We start from the raw sequence: 26,794 nt of genomic DNA on the forward strand, positions 1-26,794 counted from the left end.
AGCCATGTCTTCCCTGGACCGTAAACAAGCATCCTGGGACCAGTTTCTGGCTTATCAGCTGTCATCAGCTAGGCTAGCTTGAATCCAGTGGCAAAGTGAGCAAGGGACCCATGTCTGGGTATACCCTGCCAATTTAGGGCAAACAAAGCAATTTTTGATGTGCGCACATTATCCCAGCTCGTACCTTATACATGTTTTGACCATCCAGCCCACTGCGAGATCATATATTAAATGACAGATGCCGGGGCATGTGGGGAAAATGACTCCCTACAGCTAAGTTGCGGTGTAAAGTTACTTGTCAAGGATCACTCCCTCATGGATAATCCCTTTCATCACCTTCTATAAACCTGTGTTAAAGCTCCCTCCCTGCATCTTCCTTTTTCCTTAGGGAACACTCTTAGTATATTCTGTGTGGGACCAAACTCCAATGATATCCCTGTGACCCCTTCCTGCATGGAAAACATTGTTTCCTAGTACTGTAAAAGCAGGGGGCTCTCCCATGCTAAGTGGAGTAAGGAGGCCCTGTCTGCACAGGATTGGGGCAGGAGGCATTCCTTCGGGATAAAGTGTGCTGAGGACCGCCAGTGTCAGATAAGTACAGTGAAGGAACATGAATTGTATCAACTGGAAATGTGCATTGTGCATAGGAAGCATCCCAGTCTGTATCAATAAACTGGTCCTTAAGATCCACTTCCCATTCAACTTTTCCTTTATACACCCTTAAAGGGCTGTCATACTTTAGTGCCCTATACATATGTTGGATGTTGTGCAGAGTCATGCCCAATTTTAAGATGACTTCCAATGTCCCCGTGGGTGTCGGTGTAGCTGGGAACCCCTGTCCAAATTCCTCTTGCCGTTCCTGCTAATTTGGCGTACTGCAGTAAATGTACAGGACTTACCCCAAATGTCTCCTGAGCTTCTTGAAATGACAGAAATATCTCCCCGGGGTAACGGTTCCCTAATGTATCACAAACTCCCTTTTGCCATCTTGCCAATTATCACAGTTATATGTCTAAAGGGCTGTAGGGCTGACATATTTAATACCCTGGCAAAGGGCAGCTTCTGGAGTGCCCACAGATCTGGACTTTTAATGAAAAAAGCCAAACCACAGTACAACCAGGCTTGGACTAACTACAGCGGAAGCTGAAATAAATCCCTGCATAACTAGCAAAGAGTTTTCAGAGCTCTCCAGTTTCTCACAACCATGCACGAGTAGCTCAGCCATTCCAGGTATCCTCTTTGATTTCTGAGACTTGTAGTCTTGGTTTTATAATGGGTTAAACAGGACTGCATATCATAGCATATATGAAAAGAAAAAAAAGTATTCTTTTACAAGGTTGGAGGCTTAATTATCAATTAACTTCTTTACTGAAATGTATAGCAGCAAATAAAAATATGTAAACCATTAAACAGAAAATCTCAAGGTGAATGACACAGTATTACAATACATTACACTGAAGTTAGTAGTCGGATGACCTCATGGGCTGTCCACCAACCATAAAGCATATTCTTGTCTAACACAACTGCAGAGTTTTTAGATTACTTATGTTTCACATTTCTATGGTTTCAGTGTGCACATGAGTGACATTCCACTATCAAATGTGTTACACTTTCTAGTGAGTAAATCTAGTAATGACAAGAATTTGTGTGCCTCTCTTTTAGTTTGATGGGCAGATGCTTTGCTGGACATGAGAATCAGCACTGATCTTGTTGTTTTACTCCCACTACTGAGATAAGATCGCAAGGGGCATTCAATTTGGGTCAGACTTGACACATCACTGAGACATCCTGCTAAGAGAAATACTAAAACCCGCAGGCTGTAACAATCCTTAACTTGATTTACTGCCTTTATTTAAGTAGAGAATGCGACTACGTCCTGATGAATGCCCCAACACCTCATTTGAGGGTGAGATAAGGACAGAAACATGTTGATTCTTGCCAAGTGAATTGAACCATCTCCCATTTTTCTTTTAATCTGCCCTTTGGGACCAAATTAGTGCACCACTGGGTGGTTTTTACAATCATTTATTCTTTTTTCAACACCTCTTCTATTTGGTCCTTCTCCTTAAGACAATGCAGGTCATCAGTCATTATTGTTGTAATTACAAAAATTCAAGAATCCCATGAAGTTCCCCAACTCTGTGGATAGTAACCTGTACTCAGATCAGGTTGACCAGTGTTAGGAGGGGCCCGATGATGAAGCATACCACTGACTAAGTAGGTGAAGACCTTACGTCCTTATAAGTACTTGCGACTCTGTTACACAAGTGACATACTTGTTTGTGGGTTGTGTAATTTTTGGGGATGTTCTGCACCCATTTGTACCTGCTGGAATCCCCTTTGTGTTAATATATTATTTATCCAGACATTAAACACAACAGTGATCATATCTCTAAAGCAAGCCAGACATTTTGGTATTGCCAATGCTTGTTAGTAGTATTAGATGAGTGTAATCATTATGTTATTGTGAACCATTAGAATTGAAAATGTTTCAATACTAAAAGTATGAGACAGTAGCTTAAACATTACTGAGGTCTGTGGAAAGGGTAATGGTTTTCGGAGTGCCTCAATGACACCAGTGCTCCCCATCACACAACATTGCTCTACAGTCTCTTAGTTTGTCAGGCACTTACTTCCATTTCTCCCCACATCTTTTTCAAATTCTCCCTCTGCATACCTTACACACCATTAGTGAGAAACCCACAGATCATTCAGACTCAACTCTCAATCATGCCCCATCATAAACACTCAACTAACACCTTACCTCACCCACACTCTGAGAGACAACTCTGTTCACAGAATGCCCTATACAAGGGTCATATGCTGCATGGAAAAATGACACCAAGATCATTCCGTCTCCTGGATGACACAGTCGTCAACAGTGGTCTCAACACACCTTTTTTTTCTTTTTTAGACGATCCTATACAGCATGGGCAAAATGCATTTTGCCAGATCTGCATAGCATGGGCAAAAGTTTGTTAAAAATATCGCTGCATAGCATGGGCACAAAGTGGCTTTGTCAAAGCATTGATAAAGTCAATTGTTCAACAAGGCACTTGTAAGCTCTCCAGTAAATCATGACTAGAGTAAGTCCATTCTCAGTTTGGCCTTGGTTTTAGGTTATTCATATAAATATCTATATTGACTTAAAAAATCCAAAGGTTACAGGGATGTTATAGTTAGGAAATAGAATTTTAAAAACCTGTGAAATTGACTGAAAAAAACAATGATTATAGGGACGTGATACTTAGGCTCAGATTTCACTTGTACAAAACAAGTGAAATTCAGCAGTTATAGTTACCTGAACTCACTATAACTTGTGCCCCACCAACGCACTGCTTATGACCTCACATATTACATAATTTATGACATGGTCAGTGACATCTCAAATGACATTACTTATGACATCATCCCATAAACGATGTGTTCCGTAAACGATTCTGAGACTTAAAGATATATACTAAGTTTCTGCATAAGTTAAATTACTATTTTTTTCTGTACTAGTAATTAGTCAAACTATTTGTAACATATCTTATCTGAGCGGCTGTATGTCTGAATCAGTGTGTGAGTGGATGTCTGAGTGGCTGTATCGGTGTGCAAGTGGGTGAGTGAGCGGCTGTATGGATGTGTTAGTGGATATGTGAGTAGCTGTATGAGTGAGTGAGTGGCTGTATTGGAGGGCAAGTGGTAAGGCTGCATAGGTGTGTGAATGGGTGTGTGAGTGGCTCTATGGGTGATTCAATGGCTATATGGATGTGTTAGTTGGTATATGAGTAGCTGTATGGGTGAGTGAGTAGCTGTTGGGGTGTGTGTATAGGTAAGTAAGTGGGTGTGAGTCGCTGTATTGGAGAGTGAATGTCTGTGTGAGTGGCTCCAAGGGTGAGTGAGTGGGTGTGTAAGTGGCTGTCAGATCTAGGGTGGTGCGTGGCCTAGGGCCCGCCCAACGCATCTCTGTGGTGCGTACCTGTGTATCAGTACCTTCATGTGCTAAACCTCAGTGTGGGAAAGCCCATGAGGTAACTCGTACTGCCAATTGGTGGTCTGTTTGTTACTACAGACATTAAGACATTGTATAGGTAGCAATGCTTGTTTTCCTATCTGTGTTTTGCCTGATATCCTTATAATCATGGTAATGGTCATTGTGGCCATTGTGCCTCTATACATCAATGCCTTTGTGTTACATTTGGAGGGGCCTCATGGTGTTTTTTCTATCTTGTAGGTCCTTGTAGTCACTTTGGACTACATATCCCAGAACTCTTTTTGGCAGCCATCTTGGGTGTGGCATTCCGCATAAAGCTAGTCACACCCTGAGCTCACCGCTCACTATTCCATCGGAGTGCTTCAGGTGCAGAGCTCTCCCTTCTCTGTTTTGGTTCCGGCTCTGGCGGGGCAGTTCCGTTGATCGGGGACGTTGTTTCTGGATTCCCGACGGATCCTTTGTTTTGAATACGCTTCCGGCTCCCGCAACAGGTCAAGCAGCCGGCCCCCGCAGTTGGTGAGAAAATCAAACTCTTCCGCATTGCAAGCCTGCATCGTGTATGCAGTCAGAGTAGGCCGTACTCTGTACGGTAAGAAGAGAGAGACAGAGAGAGTGAGGAAAAAGGAATTTGAATGAAGCTTGTGACATATTAATGTCGGTGTATGGTATTCGGACAATTCAGGCATATTTGTGTGATTAGCCTTATTGTGTATTAGAGTCAAATACAAAAGGTTATTTATTTTTTTATAACATATTTCATTGAGTTTACATGGTATCAACTGAGCAGCAGCCCTGCATATATACATTGAAACATCAGATAAATCGAGAGTACCAGATTTTGCATACAAAATTATGGCCAATAACAGATATAACAATAAAAAAATGTGCGTGGACATTCCCATTACCTGTAAACTGTGGTAAAAATGTTGGAATCTTTGTGTCGCCTGAGATATGGTATTGAATGTGTCATGTTGTGGCCTGGGGCGGACTGGAAAACACATGCATCAGGGGGACTGGGAGGGAAGAGGGGTAAGATCTATGCCCCGATATTCTGGCCATCGGGACCATATTTTCCTATGTTTTAGGGGACAACTTCTCGCTTTGTAAGACCGCAATCTCTGCTCCCATGCATCTATCCAGTTCTGTTTGCCATTTCCCTATCGTCGGGGGGATGTTCCCTTCCACAGTAGAGCGATATCCCGCTTAGCTATGGTCAGGGCCAGAAATAATAGGTGATGTTTTTACCGGTTACCTTCATTCCCATCAGTACTGTGGTTCACCTCTTTCCTGCATAACCGTACACAAAGGATAAAAACCAACCAGGCCCTTACTTCCAGTACCCCTGTCACGATAGGAGTGCCTCAAGGATCCGCTCTCTCTCCCACTCTCTTCAACATTTTTATGGAACCTCTTTCTGTCATTCTAAACCTTGCTAACATTCAGTACCATGTGTATGCAGATGTGACGCAATTGTCCCTGAAGGTCTCCTCTCAAGAGGACATAAAAACACTGAGGGGCTCATTAGGATCGCGGACGGACTTGAGTCCGTCAGCGACCCCAGAGTAGGAGGGAACGTCCGCATGGGCAGCGGCGTTCCCTCCATGAAGATTAGGATGTTGCCGCCAGGGTGGCGGTCCCATCCTCTATCTTTAACATTGCGGCGGGTGCAGCTTCAAGCTGCACCCGCCGCAATGTTAAAAATGCATACATTGCATTTGTATGCAGAAAGCAGCAGGCACCGCGCGGTGCCTGCCGATTTCTGCATACAAATGCAGGGGGGTACCATGGGTACCCCCCATGTGCACCCCTCACCACCCCTTCACCCAGGGGGCCCGCAACGGGCCCCCTAAGTCAAATTCCGTATGCTTTTCCACGGCGGAAAAGCCGCCGTGGAAAAGCATCTCTTTTACACTATCCTAATATGGCTGGCGGTGTCTGATAGACACCACCAGCCATGTTACAGCTTTTTCGCCGCGTTTGTAAGTCAACCGCGGCGGAAAAGCGGCGGACTGAAACCAGGACCCACCAGCCATCCTAATGTGGCGGTGGGTCTTTGGTGGGTCCGCTGAGGATTTTCCGCATCCTCCGGGCCGGCGGTGGCTTCCGCCGGCCAGGAGGATGCGGAAAATCCTCCATCCTAATGAGCCCCAATATGTTGCACTTGCACAAACCCAATGTTTAGCTCAGAACCATCTGCTGTTAAATATTCTCCAAGCGGAATTCCTTTTGATTCCACCCCCAATGACTTGGCTCCTACCCTGGATTGGCTTAAATAACTCACCGTTCTGAACTGCACCCCTCATGTTGTAGACTTTGCCAAATCTCTAGGCATCACCTTCGATAAGCACTTAAACATGCATGCGCACATCAGTGCAGCTAATAGGGGAGCCAACTTTCAACTTACCACCCTTAAGAAAATCAAACCTTTCCTACCCCCCGAAGCCAGCAAGCTGGCGGTTCAATCCTTGGTTATCTCTAGGTTGGAATATGGTCTGGTGATCCTCACTGGACTTTGCCAAAGCTAGCTTGGCCCCATTCTAAACGCATCGGTGAGACTCCTCACGGGCTTCAGAAAGCATGACCACATCTCTCCTGACCTTTTGCAACTAAATTAGCTATCTATTAAAGACAGAATCTGATTCAAGATAGCTTGCCTGACCCATAAAGCCATACATTATAACACTCTGATCTACTTGGCAAATAAGCTTGAACTCTGGGGCGCTGGCCGAAACCTTAGAAGTACGTCCACCCTACTCTTGGAACCACCAAGATTCAAAAAGAATAAATCTTACAATCGTACTTTCTCCGGTCTGGCTCCAAGAATCTGGAACTCCCTGCCTTCTGCGATCAGATCAAATCCCTCCACATTATCTTTCAAGAAACTGGTCAAACGGCTACTCATGAACAAACTTTAACAACATCTACTGACTCACGCTCTTGTTTGTTAATATTCTGACTCTTATTGTAATGGACGAGTGCGCTTTATTTTATGCTATTTTGGTCAACTGTTTTCGTGCTGTAGGACACCTCAGATACCACCAACTCTTAACGTACTCTGTTTCCCCACTTTGTTGTAACCTTCACGTACTGTCCCTTTGAGTTTGTTACCCTAGTTTTCCCATTTCTGTACAGCGCTCTGATACCCTTTTGGGTCTTGTTCGCGCTTTATAAAACTTTTCAAAAAATAAAATAAAATAAATGCTGTGCAATAGAAATAGTTTGGGGTCGAATGGGAGGTCCCAGGATAACACCTCACCCAGGCAAGCCACAACCAGAAAGGCTGTGATACAGTACAGTCCCAAAGCGTGTGCAAAAACGTTCCCTCATCTCCGCTGCAGCGTAGACATTGGGGGGATTGAATGACTCCTATCTTCCAGATATGGAGTCGGGTATAATACACTCAGTACATATAAATTGTATGAGGCGATATCGAGAGGAGACGGCAGCACCCCGGGGACTGGCTATGGCCTCAGCGCATTCATCGTCAGTCATGTCCGGAACATCTGCCTCCCATGCCCCCCTGGTCTTATGAAGGATCATCTTAGAATGAGTCGTCAGGGTCTGGTATATCTGTCTTATTTTATGAGCTATCAAATCCCTCATGAGAAGGCGACCCTCCAAGGGGTGGAACTCCGGAAGGGTGTCCAGGGTGAGAATTGTGGGAGTGAGGGCGTGGCGTAGCTGTAGGTATTTATAGAATTGCATTTTATATCATTGAAATTCCACCTGTAGCTGCTGGAAAGACTTCAGTGTGGTGCCCTCCATCACGTCTCCAACGGTGGAGATACCTATTAGGTCCCATTTGCGAAAGCCCTTGAAGGTGGCCACCTGGTGCAGATGGGTGCCGTACCACAAGCGGGTAGCCTGAGTCAAGCGTCCCTGCTACCCCATCTGCCCAATAGTATACCTCCATATCCGGATTGTTGTTCTACTGGCATGCATGAGGAAATCTAGATTCTGTTCACTATATAGTAACCGATGGAGGGGGGCCCCTCCATTCCATAACAACTTATTTTGAATGGCGTTAATTTGTGCAAACAATGACCACGGTATATGGTATGGAAAGTTCTGTAGTCTGTATAACAGTCTAAGAAGAGAGACCATCTTAAATATCACTGAGCGCCCATATAACGAAAGGGGAAGAGATGACCATATATTTGTCTCGTCATGGAGGCCGGTCAAAAATGGGTTTATGTTTTGTGTCCATGAGGTCTTTGGGCATGGTGACATGAAAGTTCATAGATATTTAAAGCCCTCTGTCGCCTGTAACAACTGAGACACCCATGAAATCCTCCCCTGGTCACCTCAGACTGGAAATAATATGGATTTGCAGGGGTTAGTATGGAGCCCCAAGGTTTGTTTGAATATCCGAAGGATCTGTAGGATCCATGGCCCCGCGATCCACGGGACAGTCATAAAAAAGAGGACGTCGTCCACGTATAGTGCAATCCGATCAGGTTGTGACCAAGGCAACTCAAATCTCCAAAGCACTGGATTTCTACATACCCAGACCACCGAGGTCTCAATCGTTAGAGCTAATAAAAAAGGAGATAGGGGGCAACCCTGTCTCGGACCCCGACAAATGGAAGGGGGCAGAGTGATGTACCCAATAAGCACTGAAGCGGCAGGTTCTGTGTACAGTAGGCATGTATATGCTATGAAACGTGCGCTGAGATTGACTGCCTCAAGGAGTTGAAAAAGGTATCCTAGCTAAGGGAGTCAAATGCCTTGTCAATGTCGGCAAGTAGTATGGCTGCGGGTCGTCCCAGTTCTGGGGCCAAAGCTATAGCGTTGTGAACCCGGCTAATGTTGTGGCGAGTAGCCCAATGTGGCATTAAGCCAGATTGATCTAAATGAACCAGGTCTTTTATGCAGACTCGTAGGCAATCTGCTAAAACCTTGCCCAAAAGCTTGGGTTCAAAATTTATCAGGGATATCGGCCGATATGAGGAGGGATCTTCCGGTGGGCGGCCTGGTTTTAAAAAGAGAACGATCTCTGCATGCTGCCAATACTGGGGTAGCATGTGCTGTTCGAGTGCATCCTGAATGGCCATCAACAAATAAGGGCCCAATGTAGTCATATGTGATCTAAGGAATTCCATGGGTAACCCATTAGGGCCTGGGGTCCTTCCCGGGTACATTGCTACCAGTGTCGCATTTAATTCCTTTAATTCCTCTAAACATTAGACGCCCTTGTGAGGGAATGGTTAATTAAACGTGTGGACAAGGCAAAAGGGGAGAGATAAGCCTTCGGTGATCCGAGCGCGATTAATAATATGCATATGATATCTGTTTCAATCCTTTGTTTTCATACGTGGGAGATGTTTCAGGCTCTGCCTTCCTCGCAGGACACCTCGTCTGTGTCCTAGCGTTTTTTTTAACGGGGGGGCTTCCCGATGCCACCTGATACGCCCTGTACGTTTTCCAGCGAGATGTTGTTTTTTGATAGACCAGGCTAATGTTTAGACGCCCGTGGGAAGCCACTCGCTATGGCTGGGGGATATGCGTCTTTTTTGTTTAACCATGCAAAATAGATGCCCTTTGAAACCCACAGTGACTAGGTAATCACTTTCCCGTTGTCCCAATTGAGTGCATCGAGTTTAGAATGGACACGATACGTATCCAATTAATGGTACCTCAGAAGCGTGTTAGGCGTATCGTGAAACACTGCTGTGCAAAAGGTATCAGAGTGGCAGTTCATGCACGCGCTCTCTCCCCCTCTTTCCCCCTCTCTTAGACCCATCATCAGTGCCTGATTACTCCAGCGACCAGGACAGGCAGATTGGTAACGCCTTAAACACCGATTTAATTCAATATCTGGAATGACGTGTCGGAGAACCAGCCGATTGATACCCGGTTTTTCCTAGATCACTTATCAGTAAGTCTCTTTAACTCCTCACCAATGCTCCTACTGGGCCAACAATGATGCGTCCCAGAACCTAACCAAGAGACCCCCTCCCCTCTCTTCTCTTATATATTCCCACAGATTAATCAAGCAATGGAGGAACTTATTTAAGTCCAACCCAGACGGTCATGAAGTAGGTATCAGATAACTTGATACCCCTTCAACATATACCAGTTCATCCTGGAGAAGTGTGGCTCAGGGGTTAGAGGCAGCAGACCCGGAAGCTGAGATCGGTCCTGGACCAGGGTTCAATTCCCCGCCTCGGCGGGTCTTGGGCTAAAAATTTCCACGGACTCGATAATTCTCACCCCGGTGCCTCCTCGACGCACGGGTTCACACTCTGCGACTCTGGGCAATAGCTTGCTTAATCTCCACAACGGCCCCTCGCGGCGGGATGCCTGACTTTCACCTTGTGGATACCCTGCTATCTCACAGGGGAATACCAGGAAGGGTTCCCTAAGCAAGCGCCGGGAAACCCACTGCGGGTAGCTGTGCGCTATATAAGCTCAACTACATTTACATTTACATTTACATCCTAGAATGTCTGATTATGACAATGTATATATGTTCTTAATTTTAGGTGCTCTAATGTCATTTTGTCCTGATGAAGACTCCAGAATGAGGCGCAAATAGCCCTTTTTATCCAGCGGAGTCGAAACGTAGACTAACCACACTACTACCTCACAGTATAGGATCCAAATATATTGAGAAATCCAACCTATATGTGAAGGGACATAGGGAACTATGGATCGTATTAGACTGTAAAGGTCTTTTGTTAAATCAGTTTGTGATTGTGTTATTGTCACACCACCTTTACCCAGTCCCACACTTACCTCATCACCCCCACCCTAACCCAAACACTTTCTTCTTCTTTTTCACTGTGAGCACCTTCAAATTTGATTATGAGATAGATAACTTTGACGTACAAGAGTTACCTATGAACTTTCGCATTTCCTTATTGGAACGGTTTGAATTTAGTGATTCATTCTTTTTGTAATGATAAAATTGTGCTAATGATTTTCTAGAATTGTTCATTAAATATGAAATGTGATATAGCATTGTGGTGAACTGTTGCCTTTTTAAATTTTGTATGCATTTGTGATAATGTCCAAACACTGACCCATATTTAACGTACTTACTCTTTGACCCAGGTCAGGTAGTTTTCAGGGTAAACCCCGTTGAAACTCAACACATGTGTATGGATACTAAGCGTTGTGCCATAAGGGGAACTGGAGTGTGTGTCCTCGCATGTGTGATAACTAACAACAACAGAAACAAAACCCCTATATCCCCCATCATCTTGCCCACACCACGCATACTGCCAAAAACAAGGAGCATCTGGAGCTGCGGGGCACTCCTGAGCGCCAACGGGGAAGCCGAGAGTCCCCCCTCCAACGGTTCCCAGCCTTTCCCCAGAACTTCAACATGGGTTATATATGTCCGGGTTGGACAGTCACACTGCAAGATGTCCACGCAAGCTCAATGCACTAAATGAGACATGTTTACATGTTAATCAGCTGGCTGGATCCGGAACCCAAAGAGTCCAATTATAGGTCAGCTCATGATGCCCGTTCCGGGCTGGAGGAGCTTCGGATCGGATCCAGACCTATGTCGCCTCTTCGAGTGGTTTCTCTGTGAACCACGGGATGAATCTGACTCCAGCAGTGGCGAAGAGCGAGGTTTCAAGTGGGTATGCTCATCAGACCAAGCAAACACGGCTTCAGGTGTATCGAAAAAATGGGTCTTGGAGTTATAAACACCATGGGCCTGGCTGAATATAGGAGTGTATATTGAATGTTAAGATCCCGCAACCGTCTCTTTGCTGCATGAATGATTGACGTTGCTGCTGTACCAGGCGGGTATAATCCGGAAAGATCAGTATTGGTCTAGATTAAAAAATGAGTTTGTCTTTATGTAGTCTGGCATACTGCAATACAGTGTCCCTATCTGCATAATTAAGCAATTTGGCAATGACTGGCCGTGGGTTTTTACCAGGGGGAGGCTTCTTCATCAGTGCCCAGTGGGTTCTCTCGACCACAAAGCAAGATGATAACATTTCGTCTGGCAGGAGATCCCTGAGCCACTGGGTGAGGAAACGATTCATGGAGGTACCTTCACACTCCTCCGAGAAACCCACAAAGTGAAGGTTGTTGCATCTGGCGCGTCCCCTGGCGTCTTTGACTTGTGAAGCTAAATCATGCAAGATCACCATAACTTTATGGATGAGCTGTTGTAGATTGGTCACCGTTTCTTCGACTGACGAGACCCGCGTTTCCGTTTCAGTTGTACGATCCACTGCTGTCCTTAGATCTTGGCAAGGAAAGGAGACCTCAAATCCAACAGCACCAATTTTTGCATCTAGTATATCCCTGGCCTCAGTATTGGCGGCTAGGATTGGTGCATTATCAGGAATGGTACTCTTCGTGGTTCCTGCCGCTTGTCGCCGTGGTATATTGGTTGAGGGTTCCTTGTTTCGTGCCAGAGCCCCCATGCTTGTCTTTCCCCATGATTGTACCAAATGTCTGGTATCGCAAATATCCAAGGGGGCACTGCAAGGTCACTATATTATTCCAACAGGGGTGACCCCAGACTGTGGCGCGGCACAAGTCTGTTGCCCAAGGGACTTGCGGAGGGAGACAACTCAGGCCTGCCCTCACGGAAACTGACCGCCCCTGAGCCGCAAGCTGCACCAAGCCTGGCCTGGCTGTTTCTGCAGCCTGGAATGACCAGCCAAGTAGGCCCACCTACCGGGACCAGACTCGCCGGACCACCAGCCTGCCGCAGCCCCGCCCCATAAAATAGCCTCATGCTGTGTCCTTGGGTCAAATCATTTCCTTCGGCGCCCCCAATGCTTGCAGCCCGTCACCATGGGGTATAGGAGCCTCAAATGTAGTCTGCGACTGGTGTACTGGCCGCTTGTGGGAGGCAGAGAAAATTACTTGGGGAGGGGGGGCCAACTGCTTTCCGTTACATGGCACCAAGATCCAGCCAGTAACTATCAGAACGGAGGGTCGCATAACCTGTTTACTAGGGTCACCGCCTCCAGCAGACAGCGTGTACCCCCATGGCAGGGTAGATCCCACGTACAGATGGAAGTGGGGGAATGTCCCACCGGCCGGCGTATAGCGCCCCTCGCTCTTCTGAGGGAGCAGCAGGAGATCAGTGTTATCAGGGAAGCTCCAGCCCGGCATGACCGCTATGGAGAACCAAGAGGCTGGCTCCGGTCGGAAACCGACCCACACTCGCGGTCACCACCGGGCCCAGCGCTAGCCCCCACACTACACTTCTGCGAGAGCGCTCGGTGGGGTCACACCGCAGGCGATCTGTATCCCGCGACCCTAGCTCCGATCAATTCTCCTCACCTCTGTGGCCCGGTCCGGCCCCACGGCCCCCTGCCACACTCTGTCCGGGGCCTGGGAACTAGATGGAGGTGGTAGGCCCAGCTAACCTCAAGCACCGGGAGGCCTCACTGCTCGGTGCACGGTCTTTTGTAGGCGCTACGCCCCGTGACTCGCTGTAGAGGTTGCGGATCAGGTCTAGGTCTCCCCCGCTTGCAACCAACTGTATTTAGCAGGATATTTCCACAGGATTAAACAGGATTTTGAGCAGACAAGGCGTATGTGGTTTCACTTCAAGGTATAATCTATTCCACATCACTCATTGCATATCTAATCCATTACTGGATATTTGAAAGCCAATATCACCAAGTGTTCATTGGTGTCCCTACTCAGGGTATAGTGTTTCTCAGAAAAAGTGATTATTTGTTTTTGTTTGTTATTATCCTTTTCTTTCACAGGTCTCCGTCCCTGCTGTTCATTTCCTAATTCCCTTCCCCCCACTTGACCACTCCAAGACTCGGTGGTTTTACACCTTTTAGAGTTGGAGGTGTTGATAGGTGGGCCCATTGTAGCGTGCGCGTGCAGACTCTGAGGAAGAATGGGCACTCTTACAGTGGCTGTATGGATGTGTAAATGGGTTTGTAAGTGGTTCTGTGGGTGCGTGAGTGGTTGTACGGGTGAGTGAGTGGCTGTGCAAGTGGCTGTATGGGGGAGTGGGTGTGTGAGTAGCTGTATTGTTTAGTGAGTGGCAGTGGTAGTTTCTGTATGGGCGATTGAGTGGGGGGGTGTCCAAGATGGTGACGTAAGCGGTCAAGCTTTCAACTTGCTCCATCGCGACCGCTGAATTATCCTCTGTTCAGCTGCCGAAGATCTGCCGAGGTTCACCGGACCAGCTGCCGGCTGCTCCGGGGGCGTCCCGCAAGGCTGAAAACGCTCGAATCATGGTGCTAGAACCCACGGGGAAGCCGTGCCCTACAGCGGAGACTGGAGCTCGGGCCCCTCTCCAACCGGACCCTCGCTGACAACATGCCCGACTGCGAAAGCCAGCCTTGTCCCCGGCGGCCTCTCCCTTTGCGGCGTGTACTGGTCGCGAGTCCCGCTGCCGGGGCAGAGGCGCGTCGAGTCGAGCCACAACTAAATTGAGCCTCCCCCTGTGCGCCGGACATCATCGGGGGAGCATTGCTGCATCGTGTTGGAGACAGGCCTGTCTGTGGACAAAGATAGGCCGCCCACACTCCATTTTCAACTGCCTTGAACCTCATGTCCAGCCATGGTAAGGACGGCTGGGGGCTAAGTACTTCCACAGGGGCTCCCCCCATCTGAGACCAACTAAGCTACCGAGTCTCGCCCAGTATAGTTCCATTCACTGAGGGAGCACCATCACACCATATCGGGGCCAGGCCATGGACCCAGGTAAGCTGCTCGAGCTGCTTATTCAGTGGACACACCCTGCACATAATAGCGTGCACTGGCGTACGGGCCCTAAAGCTTACCAATGGGCTTCCCTGTTCGCCGCATACGCGCACTCGGGGGTTGGTGCAAAGGAGGCCTGAGAAGATATTGTGCACATTGTGGGCGCAGCGTAGCTCGTAAGGCCTCCACATAATTGGGCGCTCTCTGGCCCTGCTTCGTCCGGCTCCCCCAGGGCCCACTTTGGGGGCTGCACAGTTGCACGTTGTTTTAGTGTGGGCGCCTGTAACGACTGGGTTTTTGGATTACTTGGTGGCCATCTATAATGGCTGCCTCAGCCGTCACGTAATTTCCCTCTTCTCAGGCCACTATTTACAAGATACTTAGAAGACTCGCCTGAGAAGACGATTATTAGCTATTTACAAGGATACATTTACAAAGGTACAACTAACGTCTAAGGGATCCCTTATCTTATATTTACATAGAGCTCTGAGTACTTACCTGATTTAAAGTCGCCAGACTGTTACTCACCTGATTTAAAGTCGCCAGACTGTTACTCACCTGATTTAAAGTCGCCAGACTGTTACTCACCTGATTTAAAGTCGCCAGACTGTTACTCACCTGATTTAAAGTCGCCAGACTGTTCCCTAACTCTTGGGGTCAATTCTATTCTACACTTCCTGTTGGTATACCTTTTGTCCACCAGCAGGATATCCTATCATGGACGGCGGCACACCTATAGCGTGCCGACGCTAATAACTAGTCCTCAATTTAGAAGAGTTGTAGCATTGTAATATCTGAGAGTTCCCTCCAGTCAAAGGCTACACTATCTCCCATGTCTCAGTTACCTGCTAGAAGGGTCCAACTCACCTTCTAACCTGCCAGTATCTGGTTGAAGAAAAAGGTTAGTCCTGTCTAAGAAACAACACTCAAATATCGGTATTGGACATTATTGCTTTTATTCTCTACTTAGACATAATCATAATCATAGAAAGTTAGACATTATCACAAGTAGTCTGCATCTACAACCTAAAAGGGAGGAAAGGTGTACGATTATTAGATATATGTACTCTACACTAACTCAGAACGCCTCACCTTATACGTGCGTCTTTCCATCTCAGCAGCGGAGCTGATCCCTCTCTCCCTCTCGGGTCTTCACTCGCTTTCGGGGCTCTGCTCTCCCACTCTGGCTCACGGATACACGTCTGCACCGCTACACCTCGTCTACGCTGCCTTGGCTCTGAAACTCGAACCCTCTTCTGGATTACGTCTCGGCTTCTACCACTCCTGCAGTTTGAATCTCACAGGGCTCTTGATTTCTTCCTCCTCTTAATTACAAGCTAGTAGTTAATCACCAGCTCTTTGAACATCTTCATCTGTCTGCTCCGCACGTAGCTCTCTCTCCCTTGTCTCGCCACTCTTCGATAATATATCTCTCCCTTTCTCTACGGAAATTTCCAGTCCTAGGCCGACTCCCACCGAATTCCTGTACCAGCCTCCGGGGTCCCACGCCGTTAGCAGTGGCCACCTGCGTATTGCGTCTACCACCAGGGAGCAAAATACATTCTTTCGATAAGAGCCGGTCTCGGCCGGTTTCTAACTAGTGAATAATAGTTCTTTTCTAAACATGCCCTTTGCTCTCCAAGCGCCTCACACAGACGAGTCATCCATCTAAAATGGATGAGACAGTCATCCAAAATGGCTGCTCTCTGGTTTTGGGCCTACTGGCCTGACTATCGATTAAAAGGCATTAAACTCTAATAAAGCACTCGGTTAAACCCCTATTTCTAAATAGAAGGGTTATTTAAACTAAATGATAGCATCATATAGTCGACATCATCCCCAGAAATAATCCGGCCGGTACATTCCACTCCCGACTATTTATGCTATCGTTGAAGGAGTTAATTAGATAAAGTAGAAAGATAAGTATTTATGCAACATGTATATCATTAGAAGAATAATAGGACGCAATGCTAAAAGATCTATTCATAGTCTTTGGGCGGAACATCTTTAGAAAGGATGGTATACATTGGATACAACAACAAATTGCAATCAGAACACATATCACCAAAAGGATGACACCTAAAATTTGTCGTACAGAATGAAAATCTGGTATCCAGCTAAACAGCCAATCAAGCCATCCAATGTCTACATGTTTTCGAACTTCTTCAGTTAATTCATGTAATTTGTTAAGATGTGATCTAATAGATTGGGAATGGTCAGATAAATTAAAACAACACAAGCCCTCAAAATCAGAACAGCCGTGGTCATGCTTTAGAAGTAAATAGTCAATCGCAACTCTATTTTGTAAAATAGCACGGCGTTCCCCTTGATTGTCTAATAACAAATCAGTTAAAATTTTAGAGGTACTGTTAAGTGATTTCACCATCCAGCATGCCATCTTGCCGATGGTTTTTGCATTGTATACAGAAAGAGCAGGAACGCCTATAATGGAGATTGCTAAACTAAGGTATTCGGTTTTAGAATATAAATGTATTGAGGAATCACAGTCACTGGATAGCATGACATCACGTGTCACACGGGACGAACTCATTGCATCATGGGGAAATAGCAACAGACTCTATCTTGTTAGGGCACAGGGGCCACCTGTTATATTAGCGGGAATATAGGACCAAGATCTGTTACCGCAAGAGAAAAGCCATCCAGTCGGTAACGAGACATGATAATAATGGCTTGCAGCCACTATTATGCGCTCACATTTCATATTATTATCAAAAGAGGTACAGGAGTGTTCCGTCCTGGTGTGGCACAAGATTGTCTCATGGGTTGTAAATGATGTTGTACCTTCTAATCTCAATTGGGCACATTTGCCTATAAATCTAGGGTTACATGTCAAATTATAACAAATGTCACCTTTAGTAATATTAAATGTCAATATTTGAAAAGCACGTGGAGGTTCTGGATCAATTAGGACCGTACACGAAACACAGTAAGTATATGGGGTAAAATCAAGGTAAATGAAATCTGGATGAGTGTTGGTGACATTGAAAAAATGAAGAAGGGAGGTAGTCGATATCGGAACAGCCACAAGACATGTGGCAAGGAGGTCATTAACGGACCTCTTAGGGGCCAGGCAGAAATGGGAAGAGTTGCTGATGGAGTGGGCCAAACTGGCCCAAAAGTTCATAGTAACATCCCACGCAGCATTGGGTCGACGTTCTCTGTCCATGTAGTTAGCCCGATCCCGGACCCTTTCTTGACTCTCGTCGCAGTAGACCCACGGGAGTCCAACGATGACACATCCGGCAGCAGCAATCCATGCAATGATCTGTAATTCAAATAACACGCATCATTATTCTCGCAAGTAACATTTATCAGCCGGAACTACATTCCAGCTTTCTTGCCCTGGCCTCATCACTAGTATTGTATTATCAGATCCAGTTGCAATAATTTCGGCCTGTTCAGGGGGATTATTTGGTGATTGCACCCATACTCTAGCTCCAGGATTATTAGTGGAACCAAAGCCACCTGTACCACGTATTGTCAGCAGAGTCGGGGCTGCACCTTTCTGAATCTCACCACTGAATACAGGCATGATAACCAATTGGGCAATTCTATCACTCTTCTTAATCGTGATTTCAGAATCACCACTGTTCAACAGGATCACTTTGAGTTCTCCTTGGTAATCACTGTCGATCACACCTCCAAGCACCTGAATACATTTTAAGGCCAAACCAGATCTCGGAGCAATCAGACCAAAACATTCTTTAGGTATTTGAACACCTATTCCTGTTTCAATTATGGTAATGCTATTAATTTGTAGAGTAGCATCTTTTAAAGAGTGCAGGTCTAAGCCTGCAGATCCAGGGGTAGCTCTGCATGGAGCCAAGGCTCCAGGGGTAATTTCCCAATAGGATACTGTACTGGTCACTGTGTTGGGTTTAACCTCAATTGCTGGAGGGAATAAACGCATTAGAGGAGAGTTAGCATACAAATACGGTCGATTATTCAAAATTAACATAGCATCAGATAAATGATCTCTCCAATTCTTGTAGGTACCCTCTGACAATTTACGTAATTGATCTTTCAGTAATCCGTTCATTCGCTCAATCAGACCGGATGCTTGAGGATAATAGGGTATATGAAACACCCACTCGATATTATTTTCTGCACAATAATTTTTCACTAATCTTCCTTTAAAATGAGAGGCATTGTCAGATTGCACCTGAAGTGGAGTACCATAGTACAATGTAATCAAATCTAAAGTTTTCATGGTATTGACTTGTGTGGCATTTTTACAAGGAAAAGCGATTAAATAACCGCTAAAAGTGTCCACGACCGTGCACACATACTGACAATTTCTACTCATTGGTAAGGGGCCTATATAGTCTATCTGCCATATCTGAGCAAGAGACTTTCCTCTATGTAGTTGTCCTTTCACTATTCGGGGCACCTCTCTATGTCGGGAGTGCTGGCATATGGGACAATGAAGTACAGCTGTTTTAATTAAATTTAGAGGAATATAAATGCCTCTCTCAGCAGCCCACCTGCTAGTAATTTTCTCGCCATAGTGTCCTGCTTTTTGGTGAGCCCATTTCGCCAAGCCTGCCAGAGCAGAATCTCGTTGGTCCACCACTGCTTCACGAATTTTAGAGTGCTCATCTACAACATTATTAAATAATTTATCTAAAGAGTCAATAGGTGTATGAGCATCAACATGGAAAACAGTTACCTCACTTTGAGGAAGGAACTCCCAGATCTCCCGCCACAACTCTTTGCCCCAAATTTCCTTGTTATGAATCTTCCAATCATGTGATTTCCAAGTGGGTAACCACACCACTAGTCCATTTGCGGTGGACCATGAATCAGTAAAGATATAACATTTTCCGGGCAATTTCTGTTTTAGAATTTGATAAACAGCATATAATTCTGCAAACTGGCTACTTTGCCCTTCACCAGTAGTACTCAATAATTTTTGTGTCGTGGGGTTATAGGAAACAGCTTTCCAATGTCTCTTCTCTCCTATGTACCTGGCTGAACCATCCGTAAACCAAACGTGTTTTCTATCCTCCGCGGACAGATCATCGAATGGCTTACCCCATTTAACAGGTGATTCCTGTATTATAGGTACGGAGCACTCATTCTCTTTCTCTGAAAGCGGCGCCTGCGCCACTTTTTCATGCAACATTGCCACTCCTCTTGGGCCCACTCGAGCCCGATCTTGTATGTACCATTTCCACTTCACTATGCTCATTTCCTGAGCGTGACCAATTCTATGGGTTTTAGGCGAACTCAAGACCCATTGCATAATAGGAATCTCCGGTCTCAGTACCACATCATGTCCTAGTGTCAATTGCTCAGTGTCCACTAAAGCCCAGTAACACGCAAGCAGCTGTTTCTCAAAAGGTGTATAACGCTCACCCGCGTCTGGTAGCTTTTTGGTCCAGAAACCCAGAGGTACTTTAGTATTGCCTTGCTTCTGCCACAAACTCCAGTTTGCATACATCTCTTGTACAGACACATTCAAATCCACATCACCATCTTGCTGTGCTTTGTTCCATTCAAACACATTCTTTTTACGGGTAACTTTGTACAAAGGGGCCAGAATCTGACTCAAATGCGGAATATGTTGGCGCCAAAAGCCAAATAAACCAATGAATTTCTGGGCTTCTTTCCTATTTTTAGGGGTTGCAAATTCTGCAATTTTCTGTCTCCCTTGAGGAATTACTTCTCTGTTTCCCTCATTCCAATGAATACCTAAAAATTTAACATGTTGCGCTGGACCCTGCAATTTATCAGGATTAATCTCCCAGCCTTTGCTCTGTAAATGTGCAATGATTTGTTCAAATTGAATTCGCACCTGATCTTGTGTTTCACCTTGAATCATTATATCATCAATATAATGACACACCTGTACTTTGGGATCAACAGTCACCTCATCTAAATGTTCTGCCACTATTCGATGACATATCGTCGGACTATGTAAATAGCCCTGGGGCAGGCGTCTGAACGTCATTTGACGGCCATTCCACGAAAAACTGAATTGTTCCTGACATTCGGGTGCAATTGGAATTGAAAAGAAAGCATTAGCAATATCAATGGTTGCATACCATGTTCCTGAATGTTTCTGAATTCTCTCAATCAACGTGATAACATCAGGAACTGCAACAGTCAAAGGTGTATGTTTATTTAATTCTCGATAATCAACAGTCATGCGCCAAGAATTATCACTCTTACGGACCGGCCAAACAGGATTGTTCCAAGCCGAAGTAACAGGGATTATGACTCCTGCGTCCATTAGATCTTGAATGGTAGCACTGATCTCATCGTGCCCACCGGGAATGCGGTACTGTTTCATTGAAACCACTTTGGTGGCTTGAGGAATCTGAATGGGAGGCATTGTTAAACGCCCCACTCTCACAATTTTGGTTGATATGTAAGAAGTATGTCCAAACTTATAACATCCATCATCCAAATGCAATGTCATACCTTTTAAAATATCGATGCCAATTATATATTCATCAAGAGGTACCACCAATACATGATACTCTTTCCGGGGATTTCTTCCAATTTTTAGCTCAAGTTTAGTTTGTATCGCGGGGGTCTCTTTACCACCTAGTCCAGTAATCGTGTAACCCTGTCCTTTAAACTTTTTAGGATTTCCAGAAATTAGAGTGGCCTCCGCTCCAGTATCTACCAATGCTCGGGCCCTCTGTATATTTCGATGTCTCCAATATATTTCAATATCTACATAAGGCCTATGGTCTCTGCGAGACCAATTTCGCACTGGAGCTTGACCTACTTCCTAGTCTCTTTTACCATGTTCTCGCGCCCAAGACAAATCAGGATACAGACTCTCATATCTTTTAGGTAAAGACGCCTCCCTTTCATACCCTTTATTCTCAAGAAAAGGATTTTTGTCACTCATGAAGTATTGTGAACCTCTTTCATTAGGTCGTGTGTATTTATCTCTCATCCGCACTTCTGGGGATTGTTCTCTCTCTCTCTCTCTCTCTCTCTCATGAACACTATCTCTTTCCCTCCGGGTATGAGACGATTCATCTCGTGTTATATCCCACTCTCTTTCTCTCCCCCTCTCTCTCTCACTCTCTCTCTTTCTCACACGAGATGTGCCGGTATCATTACCACGGTCATCAGAACGGTCGTGGCCCAGGTCTTGTTTACGAACCTTCCGAGCACCTTCCTTCCTATCCAAGCCGCGCTCACGAAACATGGCCCACAACACATCATTGGGCTGGTCTTGTATTTCTTTCTCACGGGCACCATCCCGCAGCAGAGCCATGTACATGTCACGTCTAGAGAATTTAAAATCAGCATAGCGACTTCCCGGACGAGACTGCCGTTCAGGTTTAAACCATTCACCCAACTCTCCAAGTTCACGCACAGCCTCAATCACGTCAGACAAAGGATTACCAGTCTGATTAATCAACAAAGTCATCATTACTTGTTTGTAAGCAGGAGGAGATGTACGAATAATTCTGTTCCTCACCGAAGGATTAAGCACACCATCCATCAAGCGATGCGCCGTACCCAAAAAGACAGCGGTCTTCATGCACTCCTCTTTCAATCGCTGAGAAGCATCTCTCAAAGTGTACCACTGCTTGTCATTCAGAGGCCAATCAGATTCAGTAGGGTATTTACGATTACAACCATCAACCGCTAACTGTAAAAGATTAGTCTGAGCATTGTTATTGTAATGGCGAAAAGACTCCTGAATAGTAGAGTCAGTACTCAACGTACAAAACTTCATAGCATCACCATGATCTAACGAGATACCTGAAGCACCAGTGTCAAAAAGACGGACCATCCAAGTCAATAAGGATTCACCCGACCTCTGCCGGAAGCGATCCAAAATGTCATTTAACTCTTGTTGTGTGTAATCTTCCAGGCTGTCAAGAGGAATACCATGGGGAGCATTAGGATTACCCTGTAGCTTACGTCGGTGAATCGGATGAGCAGACACATCAGTGGGACCCTTTGACGGGTCCCGAGAAGTAACATTAGAAGGCGTATTTGCCGCAGTCTCATCATTAGAGGACAAAGAATCAGATGAATTCCAAATATCACCATCCCATTCATCGGGATTCCAATCAAGCCCTGCCTTCGCAACAACCATACGCACTTTTTTGGTATTAACCCTTCCACGTCTGTGCTTATATTTGTACCTCGCAATGCGGACAGCAGCCCTTTCGGCCACAGCCTGATAAGTGTCAAGTTTGTCAGCAAGCAGTTTATTTTGACAACGCAAAAGAGTAATCTCATTCTTAACTTCAACATATTGTTCTTCCAAAGTCTTATTTTCAGTCAACAATCGAGCACAAGTCTCATGAACAATTCTATATGCATGCAATAAAATCCAACCTCTCCGACCAACGAGAGGAAGCTCAGAATTCTGTACAATCGGGACTTTTTGCAAGCACGCAACCACCTGAGCCGGATCAGCACGCTCCAAGGTAGAAGTCCAACTTTCACTCAAACCTGTGGAATTAGCCCACTCATGCGCAAGCGCTTCGTAAGCAGAAGCCTCCCAACCAGGAATATCAACAGGCACATGAAAAGTCGGTTTCACTTTCTTCGAAAACATGATCACAAATAAAACGAAACAGCAATGAAAAACTGTACAAAAAATCAAATATATACAAAATTAAACACGGCGAGAACCCACTGCGCCTCACATAAGATCACAAAGGCATTCCCGCACCAATAGAACGAAAACGGTTCGTGACGCCAAGTGTAACGACTGGGTTTTTGGATTACTCGGTGGCCATCTATAATGGCTGCCTCAGCCGTCACGTAATTTCCCTCTTCTCAGGCCATTATTTACAAGATACTTAGAAGACTCGCCGGAGAAGACGATTATTAGCTATTTACAAGGATACATTTACAAAGGTACAACTAACGTCTAAGGGATCCCTTATCTTATATTTACATAGAGCTCTGAGTACTTACCTGATTTAAAGTCGCCAGACTGTTACTCACCTGATTTAAAGTCGCCAGACTGTTACTCACCTGATTTAAAGTCGCCAGACTGTTACTCACCTGATTTAAAGTCGCCAGACTGTTACTCACCTGATTTAAAGTCGCCAGACTGTTCCCTAACTCTTGGGGTCAATTCTATTCTACACTTCCTGTTGGTATACCTTTTGTCCGCCAGTAGGATATCCTATCATGGACGGCGGCACACCTATAGCGTGCCGACGCTAATAACTAGTCCTCAATTTAGAAGAGTTGTAGCATTGTAATATCTGAGAGTTCCCTCCAGTCAAAGGCTACACTATCTCCCATGTCTCAGTTACCTGCTTGAAGGGTCCAACTCACCTTCTAACCTGCCAGTATCTGGTTGAAGAAAAAGGTTAGTCCTGTCTAAGAAACAACACTCAAATATCGGTATTGGACATTATTGCTTTTATTCTCTACTTAGACATAATCATAATCATAGAAAGTTAGACATTATCACAAGTAGTCTGCATCTACAACCTAAAAGGGAGGAAAGGTGTACGATTATTAGATATATGTACTCTACACTAACTCAGAACGCCTCACCTTATACGTGCGTCTTTCCATCTCAGCAGCGGAGCTGATCCCTCTCTCCCTCTCGGGTCTTCACTCGCTTTCGGGGCTCTGCTCTCCCACTCTGGCTCACGGATACACGTCTGCACCGCTACACCTCGTCTACGCTGCCTTGGCTCTGAAACTCGAACCCTCTTCTGGATTACGTCTCGGCTTCTACCACTCCTGCAGTTTGAATCTCACAGGGCTCTTGATTTCTTCCTCCTCTTAATTACAAGCTAGTAGTTAATCACCAGCTCTTTGAACATCTTCATCTGTCTGCTCCGCACGTAGCTCTCTCTCCCTTGTCTCGCCACTCTTCGATAATATATCTCTCCCTTTCTCTACGGAAATTACCAGTCCTAGGCCGACTCCCACCGAATTCCTGTACCAGCCTCCGGGGTCCCGCGCCGTTAGCAGTGGCCACCTGCGTATTGCGTCTACCACCAGGGAGCAAAATACATTCTTTCGATAAGAGCCGGTCTCGGCCGGTTTCTAACTATTGAATAATAGTTCTTTTCTAAACATGCCCTTTGCTCTCCAAGCGCCTCACACAGACGAGTCATCCATCTAAAATGGATGAGACAGTCATCCAAAATGGCTGCTCTCTGGTTTTGGGCCTACTGGCCTGACTATCGATTAAAAGGCATTAAACTCTAATAAAGCACTCGGTTAAACCCCTATTTCTAAATAGAAGGGTTATTTAAACTAAATGATAGCATCATATAGTCGACATCATCCCCAGAAATAATCCGGGCGGTACAGCGCCCCCCTGGCACATTGGAGTGCGAGGCCTGTTTACCTGGCTCCACCACATCACTCCCCCAATCAATCTGCATACTGACCTGGGGGCGATAACCGCAAGTGAGGTGGGGACAGATGATTGCCCCCCCGTTGCCTAGGGGTGCACCCAGCAGTGGTGTGTGGGCACTGACTTCAACGCACCTGTTTCTCTCCTTCTCCTGGAATCTCAGGAACATTTCCACCACCGGGATGGGCAAGACAAAGCCGAAAAAGCAGCTGCCACTGACCACAGATCCGAAGGGCCCACCGCCAGAGGCTGCGGAGGCTGACCAACTGTCAACGGCCGAATCAATGCCACAAGGACATATTTTGCACCGCATCAATGAACTCATGGTGGAGGTAATGAACATCAAATCCACCCTGGTCTCAAAAATAGACATATTATGCGCAGAGTTCAGTTTCCTGCGCGATGACCATAAGAAGCTGAAGGACAGGATGTCGGTGGTGGAATCCACAATCGCTGTAGTGAAGTCGTCTGTATCCTCCGCCCAAATTAAGACACTACAAGAAGAAGTGAATTATCTCTGAGATCGTGTTGACGACCAGGAGGGCAGATCATGCCGCAACAATGTGCGCCTGCGGGGACTGCCAGAACGCGTTGAGTGGCATGGAGCTATACCTGGAAACCTGGTTCTCGGACATTATACTGCAGAGCAAGCACTCCGGGTTCTTCTCCGTGGAGTGAGCGCGTAGAGTTCCAGGGGGCCCACATCGCCCGGGCGCTCCCCCTAGGCCGTTGCCGCATGCCTCTTCAATTATCGCGACAGATATCACATCCTACAGGTTACAAGGGCCCGTGGACCGTGGATGATTGAAAACGTGGAAATGTACATATACCCGGATTGCACAGTAACAGTACAGCAACGCAGGGCATCCTTTCTGGAAGTTAAATGCTGCCTCCATGAGCATGAGATAAAATACGCTCTACAATACCTGGCCACGCTGTGCATACCACATAAAGGTAGCATGGTTTTCTGTCAATCTCCAGAGGATGCAGGGACAGAACGGAGTGGCGACAGCTCCTAAATCCACTGAGGGGTCACAACAACAATGGAAGAAGGTCACGCACTCACGAGCCCCATCCTACCAAGGCCCAAGCAGCGCAGGAAAGGTAAAAAGCACAGAGCCGCCTCGTAACCTTCCCCCCAGCCTCAAAAACGGAGACTTCTCCGGAACAGGAACACTACTTGTCAGACTCTCAATAACAGCTGATGCTGGCCGATGGCCCCAATGTGATGCCTCAGACTTCCAATGAACTGGGTTAGCCGCCTATGGATCTATGTCTTGTAAGAACTGCGACAAATAGCCTAAAGGACCACTATATACTCGCAGGAGGTGACTGCTAGCTGCAAGAAGCTGTCATTACTTGAGTGGCTGATCCACGAACATACCACGATGGCGGTCTGGAGAAGACGACGGCGAGACTGAGCAAGTATCCACACGTCCCACATATGATAAGTGACTGTTACAGACCTATCTCGTGTTGTATAATTTACTGTTTTTCTTTTTCTCTTTGCTTTCTAGACTTATCATGTTTGTATATAAGTGCATATGGCCTTTTGCCCATTGACAATTCGTCCTGGGGTGAGGGGATTGGTTTATAGTATACAACAAAATGTCAGTTAACTGTATATACCTGTGTGCCTTGCAAAAATTGGTTATTGAGCTGCTTGCTACGTGCGTGAAACACGTTTTTATGTAAATGCACATGAATAAGTATTTATTGGTAATCTGGAATGTGCGCTGTCTGGGTGGGTGTGTGAAGAGACACAAAGTGTACCAGTATTTGAGAAGGTACAAGATAGCTATGGCTTTGCTCCAGGAGAC

At 45.9% G+C, this 26,794-nt stretch overlaps 1 protein-coding gene across 1 annotated transcript in view; it reads left to right on the top strand.

Moving 5' to 3' along the window:
* Positions 1-4,344: 4,344 nt before the first annotated feature.
* NELFA (negative elongation factor complex member A) overlaps positions 4,345-26,794 on the top strand; it is a 649,181-nt gene continuing 626,731 nt past the window's right edge. The window contains exon 1 of the mRNA XM_078678606.1: positions 4,345-4,495. The gene's annotated coding sequence lies outside the window, so the exon portion shown is untranslated. The remainder of the gene's footprint in view (positions 4,496-26,794) is intronic.

Source organism: Lissotriton helveticus, chromosome 2_2, assembly GCF_964261635.1.
Source record: "Lissotriton helveticus chromosome 2_2, aLisHel1.1, whole genome shotgun sequence".
NCBI lineage: Eukaryota > Metazoa > Chordata > Amphibia > Caudata > Salamandridae > Lissotriton > Lissotriton helveticus.